The sequence below is a fragment of the Periplaneta americana genome, chromosome 16 (assembly GCF_040183065.1).
Source record: "Periplaneta americana isolate PAMFEO1 chromosome 16, P.americana_PAMFEO1_priV1, whole genome shotgun sequence".
Taxonomy (NCBI): domain Eukaryota; kingdom Metazoa; phylum Arthropoda; class Insecta; order Blattodea; family Blattidae; genus Periplaneta; species Periplaneta americana.
In genome coordinates, this window is record NC_091132.1 from 39,372,106 (window position 1) to 39,398,755 (window position 26,650).

Here is a 26,650-nt window from a genome sequence, read left to right on the forward strand (position 1 = left end):
AAATTGTAAAATAATAGTAGGTATGGAGTCTACAAATTCTACCATTTTCCTTACTTACTTACATACAAATGGCTTTTAAGGAACCCGAATGTTCATTACCGCCCTCACATAAGCCTGCCAGCGGTCCCTATCCTGTGCAAGATTAATCCAGTCTCTATCATCATATCCCACCTCCCTCAAATCCATTTTAATATTATCCTCCCATCTACGTCTCGGCCTCCCTAAAGGTCTTTTTCCCTCCGGTCTCCCAACTAACACTCTATATGCATTTCTGGATTCGCCCATACGTGCTACATGCCCTGCCCATCTCAAACGTCTGGATTTAATGTTCCTAATTATGTCAGGTGAAGAATACAATGCGTGCAGTTCTGCGTTGTGTAACTTTCTCCATTCTCCTGTGACTTCATCCCACTTAGTCCCAAATATTTTCCTAAGCACCTTATTCTCAAACACCCTTAACCTATGTTCCTCTCTCAAAGTGAGAGTCCAAGTTTCACAACCATACAGAAGAACCGGTAATATAACTGTTTTATAAATTCTAACTTTCAGATTTTTGGACAGCAGACTGGATGATAAGAGCTTCTCAACCGAATAATAACACGCATTTCCCATATTTATTCTGCGTTTAATTTCCTCCCGAGTGTCATTTATATTTGTTACTGTTGCTCCAAGATATTTTAATTTTTCCACCTCTTCGAAGGATAAATCTCCAATTTTTATATTTCCATTTCGTACAATATTCTGGTCACGAGACATAATCATATACTTTGTCTTTTCGGAATTTACTTCCAAACCGATCGATTTACTTGCTTCAAGTAAAATTTCCGTGTTTTCCCTAATCGTTTGTGGATTTTGAATAAGCAGTCGTGGACAGCCGATAAGGGGTGTTCCTCCAGCTTGGGGGTTGGGCGAAGGGCTAACAACCCACCACCGTAAAAAAACAGCTTGTTACGAATCCCTACAATAAGCCTCGGAATAGGACTGATTCTCTGGCACGACCACAGCAAAGGAATAAGGTTTTGAGATTTGGCACTTGGAACGTAACTAGTCTTTATAGAACAGGAGGGGTAACATTAGTACCATTTTCCTACTGATAAAAAAACCAAAGAAGTGGCTCATAAAATCGAGCTGCAGGGATTGAACGCCAACAATAAATAATTACTTTTGTAATATATATAATGAGAAAAGTGCGCTCGAGTGGAGCATTAATATCCAAGTTTAGTCTTTGCTCTAGTCTTGTAGGGCCGTATTCATAGATATTCTTAGCGTGGGCTTCCGGTGGATGATCAGCGAACTAATGTTTTCTGTATCCATAAATCAGTGTTAGCGATATGTTATGATATGAATCCCATATAAGTAACCAGTCGATAGCCGGGGCTAGTTTAGCACGCTCTTAGCGCGGGCTAGCGAAATGTCTATGAATAGCGCCCATATTGATTTGACTCTCTTCGCACACGTTATTACTTTTGTAATGTAAGTATAATTCAACATATTTTATAACTATGATTCAACATATTATATGGTGAAATATTCCAAGGAATGAAATGTGACTTCAATATTTGCATTCAGTAGTCATCAGAGGATTCTAAGTGCATTCATTGAAACATTTATGCAGGGTGCACTACTTCATATAGAGAGTTTAATTCATTGTTGCCGCTAGTAGTCTAGTGGTCAAATTGGTCTTTTAAGTGGGGAGTTCGATGGTTCGAGTCTCCTCGTGCAGCTCTATTTTTTTAGTTGTAATTGCTTTCTACCTTTAAATTGATTAATTTCCAATGAAACACTGACATAGTTTTTAATTTACTTAATAGCCTATTTTGTAATAAATTAATTTTCATCAAAACATTAATCCACAATTAATTAATTACTTTACTTTATATTTTTAATTAGTTTCTAAATTAATTAATTTTTCATCTAAATATTAACGCGCGCAAGGTCTACTTTACTTTATATTTTATATTTTTAAATTAAGTACTTCAATAATTTTCACTTAAATTAATTCACTTAGGATTTAGATCTACTATACTTCATATTTTGAATACTCTTTCAAACTTCAATTCTTTCAGATGAATTTACTTTACCATTGTATTTGCTTAATTCACAGGCAACTATAGTGAAAGTTTATTGTCTCCCAAACTCAAACATACATATACATTCTTGTCTTTGTACGCGATCTCATGTTATGTCGCCTTGTGAGCCAGATCTTTGCATTTTTCCACCAGTTTCGTTATATTAAGCCAGTGATGACCTTGACCTCGTGTGCGGGCATCAAGCGCTAGGTATGCTAGGAGGAATAAGCAGCCTGTTGGATTAAGAAAACAGTGGTGCACAAACTTCAAACGGAACGTGAAATTTTATGTCGTTATTTTTATATGGCTTCTTTCTGTTTGTTATTTTCTATATTGTCTGTAAATCAAATGTACTAACACCTATTTCTTAGCCTAATATTGCAGTTGTGTTTTAAACATAATAAAGAGTAAAGAAGGAATATTCACACAAATTCCATAATAACTACAACTATACTGTACTAAATGAATTAAACACATCATTCATAAAGAAAGTGTTATCCCAAAGAAAGACACTGAATATGACACGATAAGTTGAAATTGATATTGATAGTATCATTAGCCTTATAAAAGTAATCAAAACAATATTATAGTACAAAGCAAAGTTGCCTAGGTATATGTTTTAACTGTAACTAATATTACACAATAAAACTCTTATCGCATTATGCTTTTAGGTGATATTGGTGTGCAACTTTCTGTTATCAGAATATTAAATTATCTCGAAGTCTGCTAAAGCTATAGAGCTGACGTTTTACCAACATATATGCACATATCTTTTGTTTGTGATGTAACAGTATTTGCTTTGTTAATTCATTTCCTTACAAACATTTTCCATGGGAACATTTTCAAACATTTTAATACACTATCTTCAGTAATACGTATTTACGATATATTAGATTTACGAAAACATTGTTTTAGTACCTGTAAGGCTACTAAACAAACATCTGAAAATTTCAAAAGTTGAGAAAATATTCCTTTTGAATAAAAAAGCAAACTTGTGAAAAATGAGCATTAAAATTAAAACTTACATTCTTATAATGCACTTACACTTCTCAGACAAATCTAAAAATTAACATGGATACAGTTTTAATAAGTTCTCTTCCCTTTATCCATTGAATCAGTGCTGGCCATCCCTGTATATAGCTCGACCAAGCGGCATATACTACCTCTTTCGTCTATCTCTTTCCTTTCCGTTGTAAAGCGCTCAGGCTCTCCTGGGCTCTAAAGCGCGCGCTTGCTCCTATGGGCATCAGTTGACATCACTGTATTAGGCTATACTGCCTGAGGAGGGAAATCAGATGTGCATCTGCTAATTTAGAGCGGTCGTCGCTCTTAATGAAGTTTATTTACGAGAATGTTTCCCCACATACGTATGTAGAACTAAACATAGAACTCACACGCGCTTTGTGACTGTCTTGGATAAAGAAATATTCATTTTCCTATTTCTCTCTAAACTTCTAAATTTTCGAACGACACTGCGTTGAATTCCACCACTAGACAGTGAATACAAACCCTCTCTACCTTATCAAGTGAATGACTCGTTCGGTTGAAGGAAAGGATGAATGATATAATCCGACTTGTGACGTATGCCACAACTGGCGCTCAGTTTTTCATCCCGGTCCTAGTCGCTAAAATGCTGCAACCCAATTCATGAATTTTTCACACATTCTAGTTATATTCAAATGCATTTTTACACAATTCTTTGGAAATTGTTACAGTTTGATTAGACAACTATTTTTTTAATATAAGTCCCCCTTTAAACACCTAAAGGCATACCAATTTTAAAGGAGGAATTTGACCTGATTTTGGAAGGGGCCCTCGGTGATCGAACACGTGATAGTCTGGACAAGTCAGCATGTGACTGTGTTGAACCTAGATTCATTACTCATCACTGCTAAATTTATTTCATTGGATAATAAAATTTCCAGTGGGCATTATGTTATTATAGAAACGAAGTCAAACCAATCAATCATAAGACGAAAACGAACCGAAGCCCATATGAACGATGCTTGCACCATCGCTGCACTGAACTGAAGTTGAAGAACAATACAGAAATTTGTACATTGCTCGCAAGGGAAATCAAAGCCATGTGGTCTCTGCACAGTGTCCACATCTCGCCAATAATAATATGATCAATAGCAGTGGTCCCAAAGAGCCAGAAAGTACAGAAAAACCTGCTCACACCAGCAGACCTTGTATGGAAAACCGGGACACCAGTTTTCCAAAATTATGTGCTGGTATTTTGTATATATTTTATTTAGTTTATTGTGGATTTAAAGTAATTCTTTTGGATAAAAAGTAATGAAAATATTCGAAGTGATATTTTAATGGTAAGCCTTCTTAAAATTAAAACATAATAATTTTCACAAAGACTAACGAACACTACTGACGTAGCAGAACGAGCCACGGCAACGAAGTGGACCTGGGGGGGGGGACATGTGGCGAGACTACACTGCAGTCACGATGTGGGACCCCTACGTCAGGAAGAGAGAACAGGGAAGACCACGGCTCAGATGGTCTGACATGTTTACCAAAGAGGCGGGGAAATAATGGTCGAGGACAGCAAAGAACAGAGTTTTGTGGGAAGAACTAGGGACGCTCATTGTAAATAGAAAACGTAATTAGTGTTAAGATATTGTAAATAGTAAAGTCAGTATTAGTGAAAGTGTAAGATAAGTTTTGTAAATAGTAAAGTCAGTGTTGATAAAGTGTCAGGTAAATAGTGTAAATAGCAATCAGTGTTTGTCAAAGTGCCAGTGTCAGTATAATGTGTGTAGTGCAAGAAAAAAAAATGACCAAAGAACAGTGCTGAGACTAGTTAAAGTTGAACAAAGTTATTAACAATGTCACAAAAGTAGTATACACGACAAGCTCGCCTGGATTGGGTCACCAAGCGAGTACACCTGAGCCATCCCTGTCGAGGGGGTTCTAACCCCATCACAGGAGGCCTGTGTCCAACATGGGACATCATGCTAACATTCATTCATTCATTCAATGTGAAAATTTACATTCACACACAGAATATAAAAAAATTGTAAACAAAATTGGATTAATGTGACATCTACCTTAAGTGCAGCAGTAACTACACAGTTTAGAAACACAGTGTACTTGCAATTTATTACCATACACATTTACCCCTAAACGCCCCATTTCTACAAAATCAATACTTAATTTCTGGACACCTGTATTTCATTTTTCTAAACAAAAATGTTTTATATAATTTACTTGCTATAAGTCTACATAGCTTTAAGACAAATTTATGCACAGTATTTCTTCACTTCACTTTGGGAGTGTTTGTCTTTTCCCAATTAGCCAATATTTTAACGAACTCTACTTGTTCCATGTCATATCTTGTTAAAATGTTTGCATTCAATTCATCAAGGACTTAATTCTCGCAATATATACACATTTTAATATATTTCTACGTCATAATTAGAATTATACACTAAGTTAATATCCATTTCAAAGTAAACAGAAGTGATTTAATGAGAGAAATTATATCGTCGGAAATTATGGACAACAAAACTGCGATCCCGTTTAATTGGAGTCAATATTATGTTATCACCGCGAGAGCAAGCAAGGCACCGAATGTGTTTTTTCTCCCCAATTCATGGTCTACTGAACTTGAACAAATTTTATGTGATGTAGGAATTTAGTAAATAGGCTTACTAATGTAATGTAAGTCAAATGTTAACACGGGGCGCAGTAGAAAGTGGAGGGATGAAATTTACCATTACGAGCAAGGACATCGTTTCGGTTGGTATAGCGCTCGATGCTTTTAACAACAGTTATTAAACCACCTACCATACAGAAGTGTCAGAGACCATTCTGATTTTACAGAGTAAAGCACTTTAAAAAAGATGTAACGATTCTTTTCCAGCTATAAAACAAGTCCATCGAACCACACCATGTTTATTGTTCCGCATACGTGTGTTACTCGTACTTACTGTATATTTACCTTTAATTTGCTTGCCTTTTAAGGACGCTCCACAGCGGAATGAAGAGAACTTTTGTTTGTATTGAAGTAGCCTATAAAACTGTAGTACTATTTGCCTCTTCAATGCTCTGTTCTAAAATTTCATAAAGTTTATCTACCATATAATCTATCAAGTATTCTAATGCTCTAAATGTAATAGACTTGTACATTGCCTATACATTACTGTAAACACGTAAATACAAACACAAACAAGAAACAAATACACAAAACGCACACACATATAAACACACACGAATGTAAAATGTAAAGTAATGTCAAAAAAAAACCGGACCGACTCTTGTAGCTGAATTCCGAGCCTTGTTCACTCCAGAGCACGATAGACCTAATGACGTCAGGGACTGCCGACTTTATCACAATTCAAAATTAAATTGGAAAATTTTGTCTGAGTTAATGGTTTTAGGTATTGCTAGAAGTATTGATTTGTGTTTTTTTCTTTTTCTTTTTCAATCTAGATTAAAATTGCAAGTTTCTTGTTTATGTTAGTTAATTAGTTAGGATACAATTAATTATGATACTTAATCACTCATTTAAAGGTTGTGTGACTGCAACCTGTGTATATTTTTGTGTGGCTTTACTTTGTTTATAGTGTTTTTCTCTCTCTCTCTTTATTTCTTGTGTAGCTTTACTTTGTATATAGTGTATTTTTTTTCTCTGTTTATTTCTGTTATTGTATTTTTATTCCTGGTGTTGTGGAAGAGAAGGCCTGATGGCTGTAACTACACCAGAATAAATAAATAAATAAATAAATAAATAAATAAATAAATAAATATACTGGTAACTAAGACTTTCGTCGTTCGAATCCTGCCTGGGAAGGAAACTTTTTTTTTTTTTTTTCCTTATTCAAATGTATTCCCAATACTTTTCGATTGCTGGTAAAATTCATGTTCTGGGAATAATAAGTTAATTAAGTAGTAAAATATCGCTACAATCGAAAAGTATCGGGAATACATTTCAATAAGGAACAAAAAAAAAGTTTCCTTCCCAGGCAGGATTCGAACCACGAAAGTCTTAGTTACCAGTCTATCGTGCTCTGGAGTGAACACGGCTCTGAAATCAGCTAACAAGGGCCGGTCCGGTTTTTTTTGCCACTGCTGTACAAAAAACACGCACAACAAAACTACGTAGATACATGGGTACATACAAGATGCCTCAAACTAGCTAGCTGTCTCGTTCGCGCAGGCGCATAGAGCACATCTCCCCTACCACTGTCCGCCTACTGCTGTGCACTGTGGACTAGAACGGTACAGTTCGGTTGTAATAACAGTCGAGAAGGCTGTATTCTGCGTAAGAACGTTTCTATGTGTGGCTGTCGTTTGTGATAGAAGTATTTCTTCTATTATGATGAGTAGTACATTATCGGGAAAAGTTCTTCTTAGTCAAACGCTATAATCTATGATTTGGGCACATATAACTAGAATAATGATGGAACATTTAGGCCAGTCATATATTATACTAATGAATATATTTTGCAATTAAAAATAAATCATTAACACCAATAACATTAAACGAATTATTATGTATTACAACACTGCTCAATACATTATAGGAAGGATGCAACTTGAATACATTGTCAGGAAGTCAATTTTTCAGCTAATATGACTACACATGGGCATCGGTGGGTAGGTGGGCCCCCTTCTTTAGCTATATTGCCTCCCCTATCCAGGCAGCTTCCTAGCTTGAGTTATCTTGTACAAGGGCACATCACACTCAAACACAGGTTTTGGAATGGAATTAGACTTTCGGGAGGGAGACACTATGAAGCAGCACTGCGACTTTTCAAGACCTAACCCTCAAAGTGTTCACTGCTGTGGAGTAACGGTCGTGAAACGAGCGGGCCCGAATTCGAATCCTGATTGGGACAAGTTACCTGGTTGAGGTTTTTCCAGGGTTTTCCTTCCACCAATTGAAGCAGAATTGCCGGATAACTTTCGGCGTTGGACCTCGGACTCATTTCGCCATCATTAATTCACATATCATCATCCATACCATAGCCCAGGTTCAGTTCATGATGCAGCGCGCTGTACTTGTATAAGAGCACGACCGTTCGGCTACCCAATCACAGCACAGCACACCTAAGCACAGTAAGCCTCAGGCTGCAGTGTAAGCCTTCGGGTCCCTCCTCCGTACAAGAGAAAAAAAACGCTCAACATAGGCGCATTCCCAAACCCACACCGGCTGACTACACTAAGGTTCGCTGCATACCCCCACTTGTCCCTAGACAAGCTCCTTCCTTGCGTCGCCAGCCGGCGTTCGGGGAATGCTATGCAATGACGACGAAATGAAGAAACATTGATGGAATGACGTAGATGCCCAATGTGGGGAATCGGGAGAACCTTGAGAAAAACCCCAACTGCGACCTTGTCCGCCACAAGTGTCACTCTTGATTTTTAAATAAAAATCCCAGGCTTAATCCGGGACTCGAACCTGGACAGCCTGCGTGACAGGTTGAAGGTCTGACTACTCAGCCACTGCTAGTTTTAAAAGCCTATAATGCGAAGTTGATGACGGTGACAAATTAAAATGTTTAATCGTGTCTTTAGTAGTGATAAAAGTTTGCATCGTAATTATAAACTACAGTGTTCAAGTGACCATGTTACTAACTTACTGGATTTAGATATGACCAAAAGAAAGAATTTAAGCATAGAAGCGATTCACAGAAATGCTTTGATTTACAGCTAACGCCATCGATCTGGTAGATGATGAATTTACTTTCATCAGACCACGAAAGTCCCTAAAGTCACTAGTTTCGTTTATGTACACATTTGTAAACTGAAATCGTTTATTTTGATTCACCTTAGAAACAAATGGTTTTCGTCTGGGAATTCTATTATTCAGGACGTAACACAAAAGATCTAATACAATCTTCCTCTGCCCTTTTTTTTCATTACTATGTTACTTTTAAACTGAACTTTACTTTCGATAAAACTTCACTTGCTTATACGTATTATTTTATCACTAATACTGATGAAAACACTATTCTCCTCTTATAATTCAATAACGCAACGTGACTTCCAAAGCTTTACGCTGTAATATACAGGAGATATTCGCCATTATAGAAGAGTTATACAAGACCTGGAAATATTAAATTAAGAAATCCTGGAACTTTGATAGAAAAAGTTTTTCGATTTGATGAATATTTAACAAAATAAGAATGAAGGTTATATCTTACTTTATTTTAGGAGACCTGTATACCATATTTACTTCAATGTAAAAAATTGCGCACCAACTATAAAGAACATAACACGAATCATAGTCCAGCGAGAGCACAAGTACTTTACATACAAAGATTAATTTTTCTTTAGTTGATTGTTTAACTGCGCCATATCAAATACTAGATTATTTAATGTTAGTAGAATATGTAACAGCGAGATGTTATTTCGCGACATGAGGCTGAGATTTCGCCAGTATGATTATCTAACATTCTCCTTATAATCACATTAGATAATCAACACAAGCGGAAATTGAACCCACGACCGAACGCAGCTTAGGATCAATAAGAAAAGCCGCCTATGACCTGAGCTACGCCGACGGCTAAGATGAACCTAATGCAATAGAAATTTGTACCACCCATTTGATCACAAGCAACTTCATATTGTAGTAAGTTCGATAGTACAGAACCGAGGAAATGTTTGAAAATATTATAAAAAGTCACACGTCTATTGGTTATTATTTTTTGACGATCATCTTTTAATTCAATTAAAATAAATAAATATGTTTTAACTTTATACAGTGTGTTAATTAAGTATGGAATATTGCTAATAACTCTTTATATATTCATTTTATGAAAATATACCAAAAAGAAAGTTGTTGGAGATATCTAACTAAAACTTATAGCTGTGGTCTCACGAAAGTATTGATTCATGTACACGGTGGGGCAAAAATAACACCTTTTTTAAATGGCACCCCATATTAAATTTTACATATTTGAAATCCTCATTCAATTTTACATACAAATAGAAGTTTGACTCAGCAAAAATGATGAATACTCTCTTGTAAATGTTATGGTTCTTTCAAATGTTTTGATAATGTCATTCTCGATGTAAATCTTACATCCTTTAAGTTGATTCGTGTTAGCCATAATGTGTTCTTTGATGAAATAACTGTTTAATTTCACGACAATTGGTCTATTCTTTCCTCTCCCAACTCTATAAGCATTATTTATTGCGCTTACGTCCAAGTTAAGTCTGAAAAATTTAGTTAATAAGTCTAACACAACAAAACAAGTGTCACTTCCTTTTTCATAATTTTCCTCTTCCACACCATAGAAAACAATGTTATTTCTTCTGCTTTCAATTTCCCATCTTTTCACTATTGCTTTTAACACCACCTGCTCTTGAATGACCTCTTTTAACTTATTTTCCACTTCATTATACCTATTAACTAGTGTATCTAAGTCATTTGAAACTTTATTTAGTAGAACACTTGCTTTCTGTCTGTCTTCTCTCGTTTCTTTCATATAGTTTATCCATTCTCTTTGAAACACTTCATCACTGTTATCTCTTCCTTCCCTAGAGCCAGGCCCAGGGTTTAACTCCACATTTCCAATAATTAAGAGGATTGATAAAACAGCTGCGGTCAGAAATAATTGAAACTATCTATCACTACAGCATTTTCACATTTTGTATGCCTGTGGTAATGCCCTGCATTATAGCCTCCGATCCGCGCTCTGTAGGAAACTAGATCGTCAGCCATAACTTCTTCCACACGTTAACCTACTTATAGACACTGTTTACCACACGACCGCTCTCTACGACTGCACTTTGTGAACTGTTTGTTTTGATAATGTAACACGAAATATATGTGTGTATTTATCTGGAGTAAGCCATGAAACAAATAAAACAATAACATAAATCAACAATGACTTTGACTTGTGACAGACAGTTGTTTCCTGGTGTGTGACAAGGGAACATCTGCTTTCAACAAGATGGTGCACCTCCACATTATGGTAAAAGAGTAGTGGATTTCATAAGCCAAATGTTGCCTGGTAGATAGGTTGGAAGAGGAGGACACATTGAATGGCCAGCTAGATCACCTGACTTCAACCCATTGGACTTCTTCATGTCAGGTTACTTAAAGTCCAGGGTGTATCGTGATAGACCGAGCAGTATTGAAGACCTGATATTGAGGATTAGTAATGAGATGGAACTGATCACTCGTGAAACTGTGAGAAAGTTAATGGACTACTTTCGTGATAGACTGGGGCATTGTTTGGCTGTAAATGGTTCTCATTTTGAACATTTGTTATAACTTTAAACAGTTATGTTATTGTTTTGTTTGTTCCATAAATCCAGGACAATTGCCTTCAAAGTTGCAGCTAAAATTAATTGGTCTTTCACATACTACATTGCTGAAATGTACCTACGTATAATGACAAGGACTTCTTTAGCTTTTACAATTCCACAGACTATGAGCTGTATACGAGGATTCGTAAATTTGCAGCGAAAATTAGTCTATTACGATTTTCAGCAGCACATACGTACCGGCAAGTTTTTACGAACAAGATTAAAGGCCAAGCCATTCGATCATGATAAGCGTCCTACTCTTAGATTTGCTTCTTTAAATGGCATTTTGCGAGACATAAAAAGTCTGGTGTGTGGCAGAAATCGAAGAAGAGGTCCTGGTGAATTTTTTCTTAAAAGGTTTATTTTCGCATAACAGTACTACTATGATGTAATACACCAGCAGTTTCGGAAGTTGTATACGTGAAGGCAGTTATTTTTAAGTTATTCATTCCGTATTGTAATGTACAAGGAACATTTTGTTAGTTATTCAAAATCGTACATATACAAATAACATCTTCAGCTGTGAAATAATTGTATTGCATATTATTAAAAATGTGTAAGCAAAATTATAAAGAGTTATTGCATCTCGACCTCATAATGTTGATTTTGTTAAACCTTGTTTTTTGGTCGCTCTTATTTGTACAGCACATATACCTACTGCAGCCAGGTAGCACGCGAAAGAATACAAGGTCGCTCGCGCGCTATTTCTTATGCATTCCTGTCCTATCTTCTCCACCATGGGTATTACTCCAATCAGCATCGGGGACTTAACTCGAATTCGCGAAATAACGCACCGTAATCCAGCACAGAATTATACAGGGACATCATTTTATTTTTACTTCAATGTTAATTGAACCTGAGTTTTTGAATGTACTTCACTCCCACCCCTCTGCTAGTAAAGTTCCACCGTACTCCACACAGAACCAAGGCCGCGTATGCAGTCAAAGTAAGCAGTACTGAGTTAGTGAGTATAGTACGTTTCAGAAATATGTTCGCGTTTTCCAGTGACGGAGGAGCTTTCAATATTGTATCATATTTTCGCACAGGTACTGTCGTCCTTTTAACTACGTCGTATCCTGATTTCCCTCACCCGCTTCTGCTCGTCTCTCTGTAAAGTCTAGTGCTGGGTTGTCTTTGCTCTTTTCTGAAAACATTAATTTCTGTTAGGAATAGGATGTCTACGTAATATTACACAACTGTTTAAAGTAACCTAAATAAAAGGACCTCGTTAAGTAATTAACTGTCACGTGATTTCTCCCCTTTCTACGACCCTGCGACAAAACTACTTGGACGGACAGTAGATAGCATGTCTGAGTAATTTTATCTTTTCGGATCGGGCAGCAGTGAAGATTGAATTTACAGTACGTAAGGTACTCTTTTGTAGAGTAGGTACAGAATTATTTCAACATGAGTTACTAGTACGAAATCCGAAACAGGTAATTGGAATTAGGTACAATAGTCTATAGCGCGATAATATGCACAAAATAACTGAAGCTTGTATCGAAATGAACGGCCACACATTTTCAAAAATGTGTTGAAATATCCATAATATGATTATTTTTCAATTTAACTTCATTCTCTATATTGTTCGTTAATGGGCTGTAGACAGTACAATATACACTGCATAATGAATACGTCCGAATGGATAGCTCAATTCGTGAGTAAAGCCACTTATTGTTAATACCGTACTGTATTTTGATTAAACAAAAACCTAATGAAAATTATCAAACTCAAAATCGCGATATATCCTAGTTTACGTAAATGGATGAACTACTTTTCTTCCCTCCTATACCTAGTAAAGTGCTTTGTTTGTGTTTTACGCCAGTATCATCGAACTCCAGTCGTGGAAGGGGGTATCAAACAGTGTTTCCGTTAATCCAAAGGTATAGCCGGGTTAATATTAGAAATGTTAGTAAAAATAAAATGATATCCCTGTAGAAGGTGAAATTTTACATGGGTTAAAACCTAGAGGTCCGACCTCCACAATCACATTTAATAAATCTCTAAATTTGCAAAGCTTTCGTTTATATTGAACATGAGAACACCATGAATGCAGAAACTCTCAGAAGTTTGCAAAACTTACCCGGACCTTTCTGTAAAAATAGATCCCTCTACGTCTCGACGGAGTTTTATTCTGCGTCTTTCTATCGCTGTGGCAAGAGCCATGGAAAATGATTTTAAATGAAGGAAAGAGGACATGAAATCCCTTTCATGACGAACAGTTCTGAGTTTCCTAGATTAGTTTCAAATGAAATGAAGACAACTAAGACAAAAAAGAAGCAGATTACAAGTACTAAACTTGTGTCATTCTCTTTTCTGTCCTTCTTCCTTTCGTAAAACAATGTGAAACTTCCCCCCGGAGTGCGAGCGGCACTTGTTGTTAGGGGTGGAGGGGCGGGGTGGCTCCAGAAAGAAGAGACCCGAACCCATTCACAACTTTTCAAAACAAAACCAATTTGAAGGAGGTGTAAAAAATGTGAAGAAAAAAGGACAAGACAAAAAATCGAATGGCGGTGTCACAAGGGAGCGGCGCAGGGATGAAGGCCTCAAAGCACGGGGTAGCGCCGACTATTCTTCATTTACTGTAGAAAGAAATCGGTTGTAAACAGAGAAGAGAGTGCTTCAGTTCCAAAGGAGTCATGTCTGACTTATTGTTCGATGTATTGACTATGGCCTTTAAAAAGGAGCTGAAGACTAGAAGAACAAAACCCAGGGTTTCGGTTAAAAACATATATTTTCACTTTTCTTTACGCCTCTAAGCCAGTCGGCAGCAGGGACATTCTGCATGTTATCAAAAAGTCTTCTCAAGAGAATTTTAAGTGTTGAGATCATGAAAAGAAAGTTGATCACTCAACTCTCAGCTTCCCATTCCGTATTTCAGCTCTTTACCATTACATGTTCTCAAACTGTGGAGAAGAACACAACAAATAAGACGTAAAAACGTCATGGAATTCATACAATAAAACAAATCTTATTCTATAACATTCTCTATGCATATCGAGGGCAACGTGCTAGAAAGAGTATAAAAAAACTGCAACTTTATATTAAAGCCATTTAATATTTAATATTTGAATATACAATTTCTTGAACCCTATTTTACCCGAAAGTACATTAGGGTTATAGTTATAGCCTGAGTTTATATTATTATAATGACTATTACACTTTTACTACGTCACACTACTTTTGACCAATAAAACGGTACGAAAGGACTTCTTTCAACCAATCATGGCTGCTTATAGCACAATTTTATCGCGTCCCTAGCATTTGTTTAATTTTATCGCGTCTCTAGCATTTGTTTATTTTTATCACTACCCTAGCATTTGTTTCTTTGTTTGCCAACATTTCAAACTGCACTGGTCTGGACGTCAAAGAATAGAAAATTACAAACCACTCCAATCAATGCACAGCACTTTCAAATGTGACTCGTATTGGCATTCAAGAACAAGAATTAATAAGGATCACTGGTCATAGCTATGCATCTTCCCTGAAACCCTATTTACAAATAAATGAAGAGCACCATTCGGAAAACATGAATAAGTTGAGGTATACACCATGTACATAAACGAGTTCACTTCTTTTACGCACACGTCCAATATAACATCAACTGAACCACCAACCACCAAAATATTCAAATTTGAAAATAATTGTACTTTCAATAATTGTTTCTTTTAAAATTATTCATGTTTATTTTTTATTTCATCATCGCTAATTAAAACGTTTCTTGTTTATTTCATCACCCCTAATTAAAACTTTTCTAACACTCGTTTATATTATTTAGGTCATGTTATAGCTTCTGCTACATGATATTATGAATAGTCACGTATCATAGATTGTTTAATACTAAGATTTATTGAAAATCATCTGTCAAGTGACGTTGATTACTGGGATCGGGATAATTGAAGTGGAATGCAACTGTTTTAATAAAAATGAAACTGAATCAACAAAGCCTTCTTGACCAGTAACTTTCCACAGAGTTCAATGAAGATTCCATAGTTGGCACAACTGATACCAAGAAAACAGCTAATAATAACACACTACTGCCATCTACTAGCGTAATATTTATAATGTTGAGATGGTAGAAATTTGAAGACAGTTTTGTATTTTCGTAAGTCAATATTTTATTGTATTGGAGTACTTCGTTACTTCTAATCTTTATATACTTTCTTCTAATCGTGTAATAGTCAATTAAATCCCACTCAACTTTTGATTTTCTCTAGATAGGCTAAATAGGCTCGTGTTCCACTCGCAGATTTATCGATAAAATCAAAACCTCGAGTGAGATTACTGTTGATAATTCTTTTGACGCGGGTAACCCAGTCTTGCTACTTAAAATTAACACTTATATCTACTACAATAATTTGAATTATTTACACGTTCTTAAATATATTACATATAAAATTACATTGACGTGGGTAACCCAGTCTTGCTACTTAAAATTAACACTTATATCTATTTTTTATTTTAGTTGGTTATTTAACGACGCTGTATCAACTACTAGGTCATTTAGCGTCGATGACATTGGTGATAGAGAGATGATATTTGGCGAGATGAGGCCGAGGATTCGCCAGAGATTACCTTGTATTCACATTACGGTTGGGGAAAACCTCGGAAAAAACCCAACCAGGTAATCAGCCCAAGCGGGGATCGAACCCGCGCCCGAACGCAACTTCAGACCGGCAGGCAAGCGCCTTAACCGACTGAGCCACGCCGGTGGCTACTTATATCTATATATTAGAGCCATTAAAATACAGAATAATTAATTTTTCTTATCCTTGTCTACAGAACAACGTACTACCTTTGATCCTTCCTCATATCTATTGTAATTCTCAAACTTTTGTTTTCAAGCATATTTAGTTTCTGATGAAGGATGGATAGAACAGAGAAAAATTCTCTCCGGCACCGGGACTCGAACCCGGCTTTTCAGCTCTACGTGCTGACGCTTTATCCACTAAGCCACACCGGATTCCAGTTCCAATGCCGGATCGAATCCCCTCAGTTTAATTTCTGCCTCTCAGTAGGCTATTCCCTTTGGTAGCCTGCCCTCATGAACTGTGTCAGAGAATATGTGACAGTGGCACAATGTCCAACACACTATGTACAGAGGTGCACTCATTACGAGTGACTAAGTGGCCCGGGATCCGACGGGATGAGCGCCGTCTTGAATCACTAAGTGATTATTTACGCATATCATATCATTGTAATGTATCGGAGTACATATGATATTTCCGTGCAGGAATTCTGCGTTACCATATTAAGAACAACAGAGAAAAATTCTCCCTGGCACCGGGACTCGAACCCGGGTTTTCATCTCGTCAATTACAATATATTTTATCTAACAGGGTTTTTTCCTTCAACGCTACTGTTTTAGTTTTATTTGTAGATATTTTCAGGTATATTTTTGTATCATTTTATTAATTTTTTTTATAATTTTATTAAATTTATAGGCCACTGGCGTAGTTCAGTCGGCAAATCCGCCTTCCTACCAATCCGGAGTTGCGTTCGGGCGCGGGTTTGGTTCCCGCTTGGGCTGATTACCTGGTTGGGTTTTTTCCGAGGTTTTCCCAACCATAAGGCAAATGTCAGGTAATCTATGGCGAATCCTCGGCCTCATCTCGCCAAATATTATCTCGCTATCACCAATCCCATCGACGCTAGATAACCTCGTAGTTGATACAGCGTCGTTAAATAACCAAGTAAAATATAAAAAAAATTATAGGGATTCTTTTGTATATTAAATTCTGTCCCTCAAATATCACTTTATCATCAGCATATATAATTATTGTAAATATTTTACTGGCATATTCTAAAATGATTGTTAAAATACATCTGCCTTAATTTAATTATTTCGTCAATATATAACTTACATTACACAATATCTGCGATAGCGGGCAAGAACTTGAAAGCGAAATTAAATTCGAAAAGAAAATTATTAGCAGGAGTGTAATTGCCTAGATAATTCCATCCGAAATAACAGAATGCATTAAGTAGTGCATTTCCTTATTGCTTTCTAATGTTTTTCTTCGAAAGAAAGGGATATAAATAAATAACTTGGCCTCCTCCAATATGAAGTAATTGGTAAACATTTGGCAGTAGCTGCAGAAATGAAACATCACAATTAAACAAATAATAATAATAATAATAATAATAATAATAATAATAATAATAATAATAATCCTTGGCGCTACAGCCCATGAAGGGCCTACACCGACCAGCCGGCTGCTGGTCTAACGTCCACATGCCGAAGCAGAGGTGGACGATCATCCAACCAGAGTGGAGGTATCGTGTGGTTAGCACGATGATCCCCCCAGCCGTTATAGTTGGTATTCGCAACCGGATTTCGCTACCTAACGTAGCTCCCCAAATGCATCACGATGCTCGGTGGGCACCGGTCACATACACTGGCCGAAATTTCATGAGCAAAATTTCTTCCCCCATGAGGACTTGAACCAGCGCGCATTCCGTAACGCGAGTCCTAGGCGGCATGCCTTAGACCACGACGCCACGGCGCGGGACCAATTAAACAAATACTCGCGGTTATATTTCATTCTGAACTAGGTACTTTTATTCATTGATAGTCGTTAACATTATAATTGCTGTAATTTGTTACTATACTAAATTTCACCATATTTTCTTTTGTAATAAATTTTCCCCCGAAAATAGATTACATAGGCCTCCTTAGAAAAAATAATTGTACGCAGATGGCCATTAAAAATACGAGTGGATTTTTTTTTTCGGGAAACTCGTAGACAAATAAAAGGCTGATAATACCTATGTACAGAAAAATTAATATTTATTCATTTATTCGTCTGTTCCTTTGTTCCTTCCTTCGTTCACTCACTCATTCAGTTATTTATTCAATTCAATGAAAGGAAAGCGTTGTAAATTCCGATGCTTTCATAGTATAATATCCGCCTTAATGAGTTAATTATTTTACTCGTATCCATTGTAAATTATTCCCAATATCCAGGCTGAAACAATAGGAAATATTCACCATTGCCTTCCTGAATATCAATATCGTTAGGGTGAATGGAAATCTCATACATTTTATTTACCCTTTACGTACTTAAGTGTAAATCTATTGCTATAGTATAGGTAACTAAAATATATTTCAAAATTAAACTGCAAAGAATCAGGTTCCTAAAGTCGTATGATTTGTAACAATTTTTGTGCGAGATCGTGCGTATTTGCTTGGTTTCCGCACAAAACCAATCCGCGGAAAGTCTAAAATTCCACATTCAGTATTCCCAACCCAAAACACACATAACAATTTCCCTCTTCTTACCGCTTAAGTGACATATTGATTTTACTGCTTTAGGCTTTTACCATATTATTTTTAGAGACGTTCAATGTAGTAATAATTATAAATTGGAAACTTACCACTGCAATTTCACCTAAATTGCACTGTTAATTATTGTTTTTAAATATTTGCAAAAATTAAATAAACTCTACAACTCCACTAAAGTTACTGCATTCGTGATACAAGTACTGTAACATTAAGGAAGCCGTGAAAAAATCAACAAGATTCCAGACTCATCATAGACTGGGGGGAAAAAAAGACAGACATATATCACAGCCTGCTGGAGTATAGTAAACACAGAAAACATTTTAAAGCAACATTGTTGAAGATAGATATTTTTGTTTTACAAATTTGCCGTCATTGAACAGAAACCAAGATGGAGATTTCATTGCGACTAATTAGAAATTCCTCTTTCAGGTATGTAATAAACGATCTTCGCACAAAATAATGTACGATACTCGAGCGGTATGTTTTCTTTCAATTCTCGGAAATTAAAAAAGCTGAACTACGTTTCGCTTTTTCAAACTTTTCCTCAAACATGAAAACTTCAACATACTGCTCTTGTAACGCATATTACTATTATGATAAGTGCGTAAGAATGATGTAATTTTTAGTTAAAAATTGAAAAACAAAATCTGTACAAAGCAATTAACAACACATTTTCAGCTTCAGAAAACTAGTCAATTAAAGAAATGACACTTCTGAGTAATTCGCTCTCTATTTGTAATATTTTTTTTTTTTTTTTTACCCGTTAAACTAAAGAAAACGGTATTTTACTGATAACTTCAAATCAATATAACTTTTAAATTATTGTAATTAGGACAAATGTTTATATGCCATTTTTTGCTCAGAATGTCTTCGGAAATAAGCTCCTTAAGGGACGGTAAATCCTCGCGAATCATCCTGTTTGTATAACATGACGTATTTAATAGACTAATATTAGGGCTAATTCATTCATATAAAGTACCTAAGGCATTTTGAAGTAAAAGTAATAAAATTGTTCGTATTATTAACTTCTCTTTGTGCCAACTGTTCCATTAGCTTCAGTTGTTATCCAGCTATGACAAGCAAAATTTACATGACAGTCAAGTACAGTCTATAGAAATAAATTGTTGCAGTCTGCATAACTGTGTTTTCAATTATTTATTATAACAGAAAAAGCTTCAAGGCATTTTCTCTGTTGATCAAAGCACTGGTCTTTCCAGTGACAGTGAATGTCGTCTATTGTACTCGTATATTCGGAAAATATTTTTACGTTTTAAAGCATACAACGCAATATTACGATATTTATGATTGATACTTTATAACGTTTTACAGTACATTTATTAACATCTTGTCGAAGACATTGGATATAAAGATCAGGGAAATTATTCCTTCGTAATTAACCGCATTGCCACATTTGTTTCGAAAATATTTAATGTAAGGTGGGAGGTACAGCATTGGCCTACAAAAATTTAGTGAAAATATGTTTTTATTTTATCTCAGCTACTATGAAAGCTAAATGTACAAACCTTTTCATGCCTAATATACATATATTACACTTTATTAAACACTATTTAGAATATTAATACAGTTAATAATTACCTGTACAAATAATATGAAATTTTTATAATATTTTTTACAACCATAGAGCATTTACATAATAAAATATACAAAATTAAATATCTGCATGATACTTTTACTGGAATGTTTTAAAGATCTACATCAACAACACAGTTTAGTATCTTTTAGGTATTCCTTCTAGAAATATTTTCTCTCTTAATCGTTACCTTCAATATTAAATTTTTTAGAATTTTCGATTAAGAAAAAGATATTTTCTGAGGGAATAGGTAAAAGATCCTAGACTATGTTGTTGACGAAGATCTATAAAACATTTCAGTTCGACAATCATGCAGTTATTTAATTAATTGTATAGGTCTATTTTATGATGTAAATGTTTTATTGTAAAAAAATTATGCAATTTTGGTGTTATTTTTACAGGTAATTGTTACCTATTTTGATATTCAGAATAGTGTTTTATAAAGTGCAATGTAGTAGCCTATACCGAATATGAAAAGATTTGTTCATTTAGCTTTCATATTAGCTGAGATATAAAAAAAGAATGAATTTCGCTAAATTTTTGCAGGCCAATGGAGTACCTCCCCCTTTAACTTTGCAAGGGAAACTATATAGAAAAATACATTTTCTACATTGTTTAGTACACTTTGTTAACACTTGTATAAACACCAGACATCGGATTCTAGGGCAAATGCCTATTTTATTTCTTTAGGAGAAAAGTAAAAATAATTATTAATATTTGTGTTTCATGGAAATTGAAAGGTATTCAAAGAGTTTTATAGTGCCCTAAAATGCCCTAAAACGGTTATTAGAGCCTAATTTGTTAATATTCGCCTAAAAATGCCTAACTCACTGTAAAGTTTCGCATTTTACTCTTACTTTTTATAATTTATACATGCATTCACTGCGAAATTTAAGGCATTTAAAAAGTGGAAAGTTTGCTTCACACCGGCCATGAAACCATTGATAAAGGAAACAAAATGTTTTGAATCTCACGACACTCGCAATAGATTTCACCGAATTTAACATGTTTGGAGGCAGGCAACAATCACAACATGTGCTGCTACCGATTCAGAGATATACTATACTATAAAAATGACTGTTTTCGGTCTGAAACCGATTAGCTGTACTGCCCTTCAGAGTGTCATAAAATCACAATTTTTGGAGAAAGAGTGTTTTTGAAATATTTATGAAAAGTCGTAAAACTGCGAATTAGTAGGGTAAACCGTTACAAAATATTTAAAAGAATGGCCCTCCTAGTGTTAACACTACCAGGAAATGCAACAATAAGTGGAACTTTGTATTTTTGTCCAATTGAATCTCAATAACAACGGTTCATTTGAATGCTCGTTAACAGTTGCTCTTTCCCTCACCTTATTTGTGTAGGACGTTTTCCTGTGACGTTTAACGCGATAATGCCGAAAAATATGAGTGCAAAATCTACATTGATCCGGCAATGGCTAACAGAATATTCAGAATTCACTTATGATGGAAAAATAATATTCTGCAAGATTTGTAGCAAACAGGTATGTAACAATAGTTGAAATATATAAATTCTATTAATTTTAATGAGTAGGCCTATAATATTTATACATTGACTGAGCTATCCTGAGGTATAATTCTTTTTAAGACCACTACACTTTAACCTTTTAAATTCCGATAGTTAAAGTATTTGCAGGTCATTAAAAGTTTGATTGTTCGAACCCACTAACTTTGTGATAGAAATACGGCAATGCAACAATTAGGATTTTATTTTAATTCAGTTTACTTTACATTTTTAGATTTCGCAAGAAAAGAAGTGCCACCTAAAGCAGCATGTGCAAGGAGCGGCTCATAAGGCTAAAGCTCAGCAGAAAAATCAACTGCAACAAACTTTACTAACACAGCCTACTTCATCCAATCTCAGCAGCAATTTCTATGCTGATTTAACCAGAGCGTTTGTTGCTGCTAACATTCCCTGGAATGCAATTGAAAATTCGGTTTTAAGACAGTTTTTACAAAAATACTGCAAACAAAATATCCCATCTGAGTCGACCCTAAGAAAAAATTACTTAGACAGAATATACAATGAAACTTTAGCTTCCATTCGGGAGGATATAGGTGATTCTTACATATGGGTCTCTGTGGATGAAACCTCAGATCCTATGAATAGGTATATAGCAAATATGGTAGTAGGAAAACTTAGTCCTGATGGACCTTCGATTCCACACCTCGTATGTGTTAAGGAACTTTCGAAAGTGAATAGCCAAGCCATTGCTTATTTTGTAAATAAAGGCCTACAGTCTTTATACTTAGGTAATATAGACGATTCTAAAGTTCTGTTGTTTTGTACTGATGCTGCCTCATACATGGTTGCTGCAGCTCCACTTCTTAAAACATTTTATCCTAACCTCACGCATGTAACCTGTCTAGCACATGGCCTTCACAGGGTTTCTGAAACAATCCGGAATGAATTTCCTCTTGTCAATTCGTTTATTTCTAACACAAAAAATTGTTTTTGTAAAGCCCCATCCAGGATTTCAATATTCAGAGAGAACTTTCCAGATATCCCACTCCCACCTCAGCCGGTTGTTACACGATGGGGAACCTGGATTCAGTCAGTGGTGTATTATTCTAAGTATTTTAAAGAAGTGGTCACAGTTATTCATAAATTACCTGAAACTGATAGTGCAGCTTGTGTGAAAGCAGTGAAAGATTGTCTGAATGACTCACGAGTGAAAAACGATATTGCCTACATAACATCAAACTTTTCTTTCATACCTGCAAGCATTGAACAATTAGAACGTGAAAAACAATCTCTTTGTAGCCAAATAGCAATAGTAAAGGAAGCTCAAGTGAACATACATTCTGCTTTGGGCGAAACTGGGAAAAAAGTTAAAAATAAGTGGGACAACGTATTAAATAAGAATGTAGGATTTTCATTGTTGGAAAAAGTATCAAGAGTGATATCGGGGGAAAGTGTAAATGTTCCAGTAAGTATTGATGTTTCTATTGTACCTAATTTAAAATTTGCGCCTCTCACATCAGTTTCGGTTGAAAGAAGTTTTTCTGCTTTCAAAATGATTCTCAGTGACAACTGTGGAGAATTTAGAAAAAATTCTGGTGGTGTACTGTGCAGATAATTATAATAAAGTCTGAGCATGGAACTGAATTTCAATAACTTAAAATGAGTAATCTTGATATCAATAATCATTATTTCATTAGTTTCAATATATTAAATTTGTGCAGCTCTGTTTATAAATATAATATAGTATTCTTTTTTAATGTTTAAACAGACTTTTTTGTGCGTATTTTAGTGTATAACTAAAAGTTTCAGTGAAAGAAATAAGTATGATACCTTGATGTGCCTAAAATGCCTATTTTCATTAAAATAGAGCCTAATTTTACAAATTTTGAGCTTATTTTAGGCGCCTAAAACTGCAATTTTTAGTGCCTAAAAATCCGATGTCTAATAATCACTGATTAATGTTATAATTTCTTTACATTGCTAATCTCGTAAAAATTACCTGGCTGACTAGTTTGACGTAGTGTCCGTCATTGCCTAGGGTTCGGACAATGACGGACACCACGTCGAAACTAGTCAGCCAGGTAATTTGTTATAATATTAACACAGTAAAGAAGTTATAAGGTTAATCAGTAAATTTTCTACCCCTTTTTTTTAGATACAGCTTTAATTTTTGGTTCACAAATGTATCTTAGCAACCTAATAGACTTACCAAAATTTGCCTTTCATCATACACTAATCTTTTGAATTATTCAACATTTTTAAGAAGCGAGATATTTTCAAGATTCTACTCTCCATTCAAATTTTATTCAAGCAATCTGAATATTTTTTATACGTTAGAATTAAATAATGCCAGATTACAAAGAGAAATATTTTGTGAATTAAAAGCAACATTATTTTAAAATGCTTTTGTTTATGTCGCATTCTTTTTTTTTTTTCTAAAGTTGGAGAGTTAGAACAAAATTAATGCACAAAATTGTTAAGCATAGTATAGTGAATACAGAAAAATATTCAGCTTCTTATCTAAAAAATAGTAGAAGCCTTAGTGACTTGGACGAAGAGAAATTTACAAAATATTATAGAGGAGAAGAATGGTTTGCTAGACTGTTAATCGTACGATTCGATAGACGGATAACGGATGATTCGATATAAGAATAGACGGATGATTCCATATAAGAATAGACGGTTGGTTCGATAGACGGATGATTCGATATAAGAATAGACGAATGATTCGATATAAGAATAGACGGATGATTCGATATAAGAATAGACGGTTGGTACGATAGGCGGATGATTCGATATAAGAATAGACGGATGATTAGATATAAGAATAGATGGATGATTCGATATAATAAACGGTTGGTTCGATAGACGGATGATTCGATATAAGAATAGACGGATGATTCGATATAAGAATAGGCCGATAATTCGATATAAGGATAGGCGGTTGGTTCGATAGACGGATAATTCGATATAAGAATAGACGGATGATTCGATATAAGAATAGACGGTTGGTTCGATAGACGGATGATTCGATATAAGAATAGACGGATTATTCGATATAAGAATAGGCGGATGATTCGATATAAGAATAGACGGTTGGTTCGATAGACGGATCATTCGATATAAGAATAGACGGATGATTCGATATAAGAATAGACGGATGATTCGATATAAGAATAGACGGTTGGTTCGATAGACGGATGATTCGATATAAGAATAGACCGATAATTCGATAGACTGATAGGCGGGAGGTTCGATAGACGGATAATCGGATGGTTTGATAGATGAATAGACGGCAGATTGGATAGCCGTATAATCGGATAGTTCGATTGATCGATAATTGGATGGTTCGATAGACGGATAATCGGATGGTTCGATAAACAAATGGTTCGATAGACAGTTAATTGGTTGGTTCGGTGGACGGATATACGGATAGTTCGATATATGGATAATCGGATCCTTCAATAGACGGATAAACGGATAGTCTTCACTTCGATTTTCCCTCCATTTCTTACTCATCCTCTTCACTTCGATTTTCCCTCCATTTCTTACTCATCCTCTTCACTTCGTTTTTTCCTCCATTTCTTACTCATCCTCTTCACTTCGATTTTCCCTCCATTTCTTACTCATCTTCTTCACTTCGATTTTCCCTCCATTTCTTACTTATCCTCTTCACTTCGATTTTCTCTCCATTTCTTACCTATCCTCTTCACTTCTATTTCACCTCCATTTCGTACTCATGCTATTTATTATTCACTTCGATTTTCTCTCCATTTCTTACCTATCCTCTTCACTTCTATTTCACCTCCATTTCGTACTCATGCTATTTATTATTCACTTCGATTTTCCCTCCATTTCTTACTCATCCTCTTCACTTCGATTTTCCATCCACTTCTTACTCATCCTCTTCACTTCGATTTTCCCTCCATTTCTTACTCATCCTCTTCACTTCGATTTTCTCTCCATTTCTTACCTATCCTCTTCACTTCTATTTCACCTCCATTTCGTACTCATGCTATTTATTATTCACTTCGTTTTTCCCTCCATTTCTTACTCATCCTCTTCACTTCGATTTTCCATCCACTTCTTACTCATCCTCTTCACTTCGATTTTCCCTCCATTTCTTACTCATCCTCTTCACTTCGATTTTCTCTCCATTTCTTACCTATCCTCTTCACTTCTATTTCACCTCCATTTCGTACTCATGCTATTTATTATTCACTTCGATTTTCCCTCCATTTCTTACTCATCCTCTTCACTTCGATTTTCTCTCCATTTATTACCTACCCTCGTCACTTCTATTTCACCTCCATTTCGTATTCATGCTATTTATTATTCTCTTCGATTTTCCCTCCATTTCTTACTCATCCTCTTCACTTCGATTTTCCCTCCATTTATTACCTACCCTCGTCACTTCTATTTCACCTCCATTTCGTATTCATGCTATTTATTATTCTCTTCGATTTTCCCTCCATTTCTTACTCATCCTCTTCACTTCGATTTTCTCTCCATTTCTTACCTACCCTCTTCACTTCTATTTCATCTCCATTTCGTATTCATGCTATTAATTATTCACCTCGATTTTCCCTCCATTTCTTACTCATCCTCTTCACTTCGATTTTCCCTCCATTTATTACCTATCCTCTTCACTTCTATTTTACCTCCATTTCGTATTCATGCTATTTTTTATTCACTTCGATTTTACCTCCATTTCTTACTCATCTTCTTCACTTTGATTTTCTCACCATTTCTTACCCATTCTCTTCACTTGATTTTCCCTCAATTTCTTCCTCATCCTTTCCCTTTATTCTCATTTTCTTCAAAATTTTTACTCCATTTTTCTTTTTCTCAGCCTTTTTTTACTCTTCTTGTCTAATTTTCCGAATGTGTGTGTTTTTCCCTACTTTCTTCGCACCTATATTTTTATTTTCTTTTTCTTTCTTT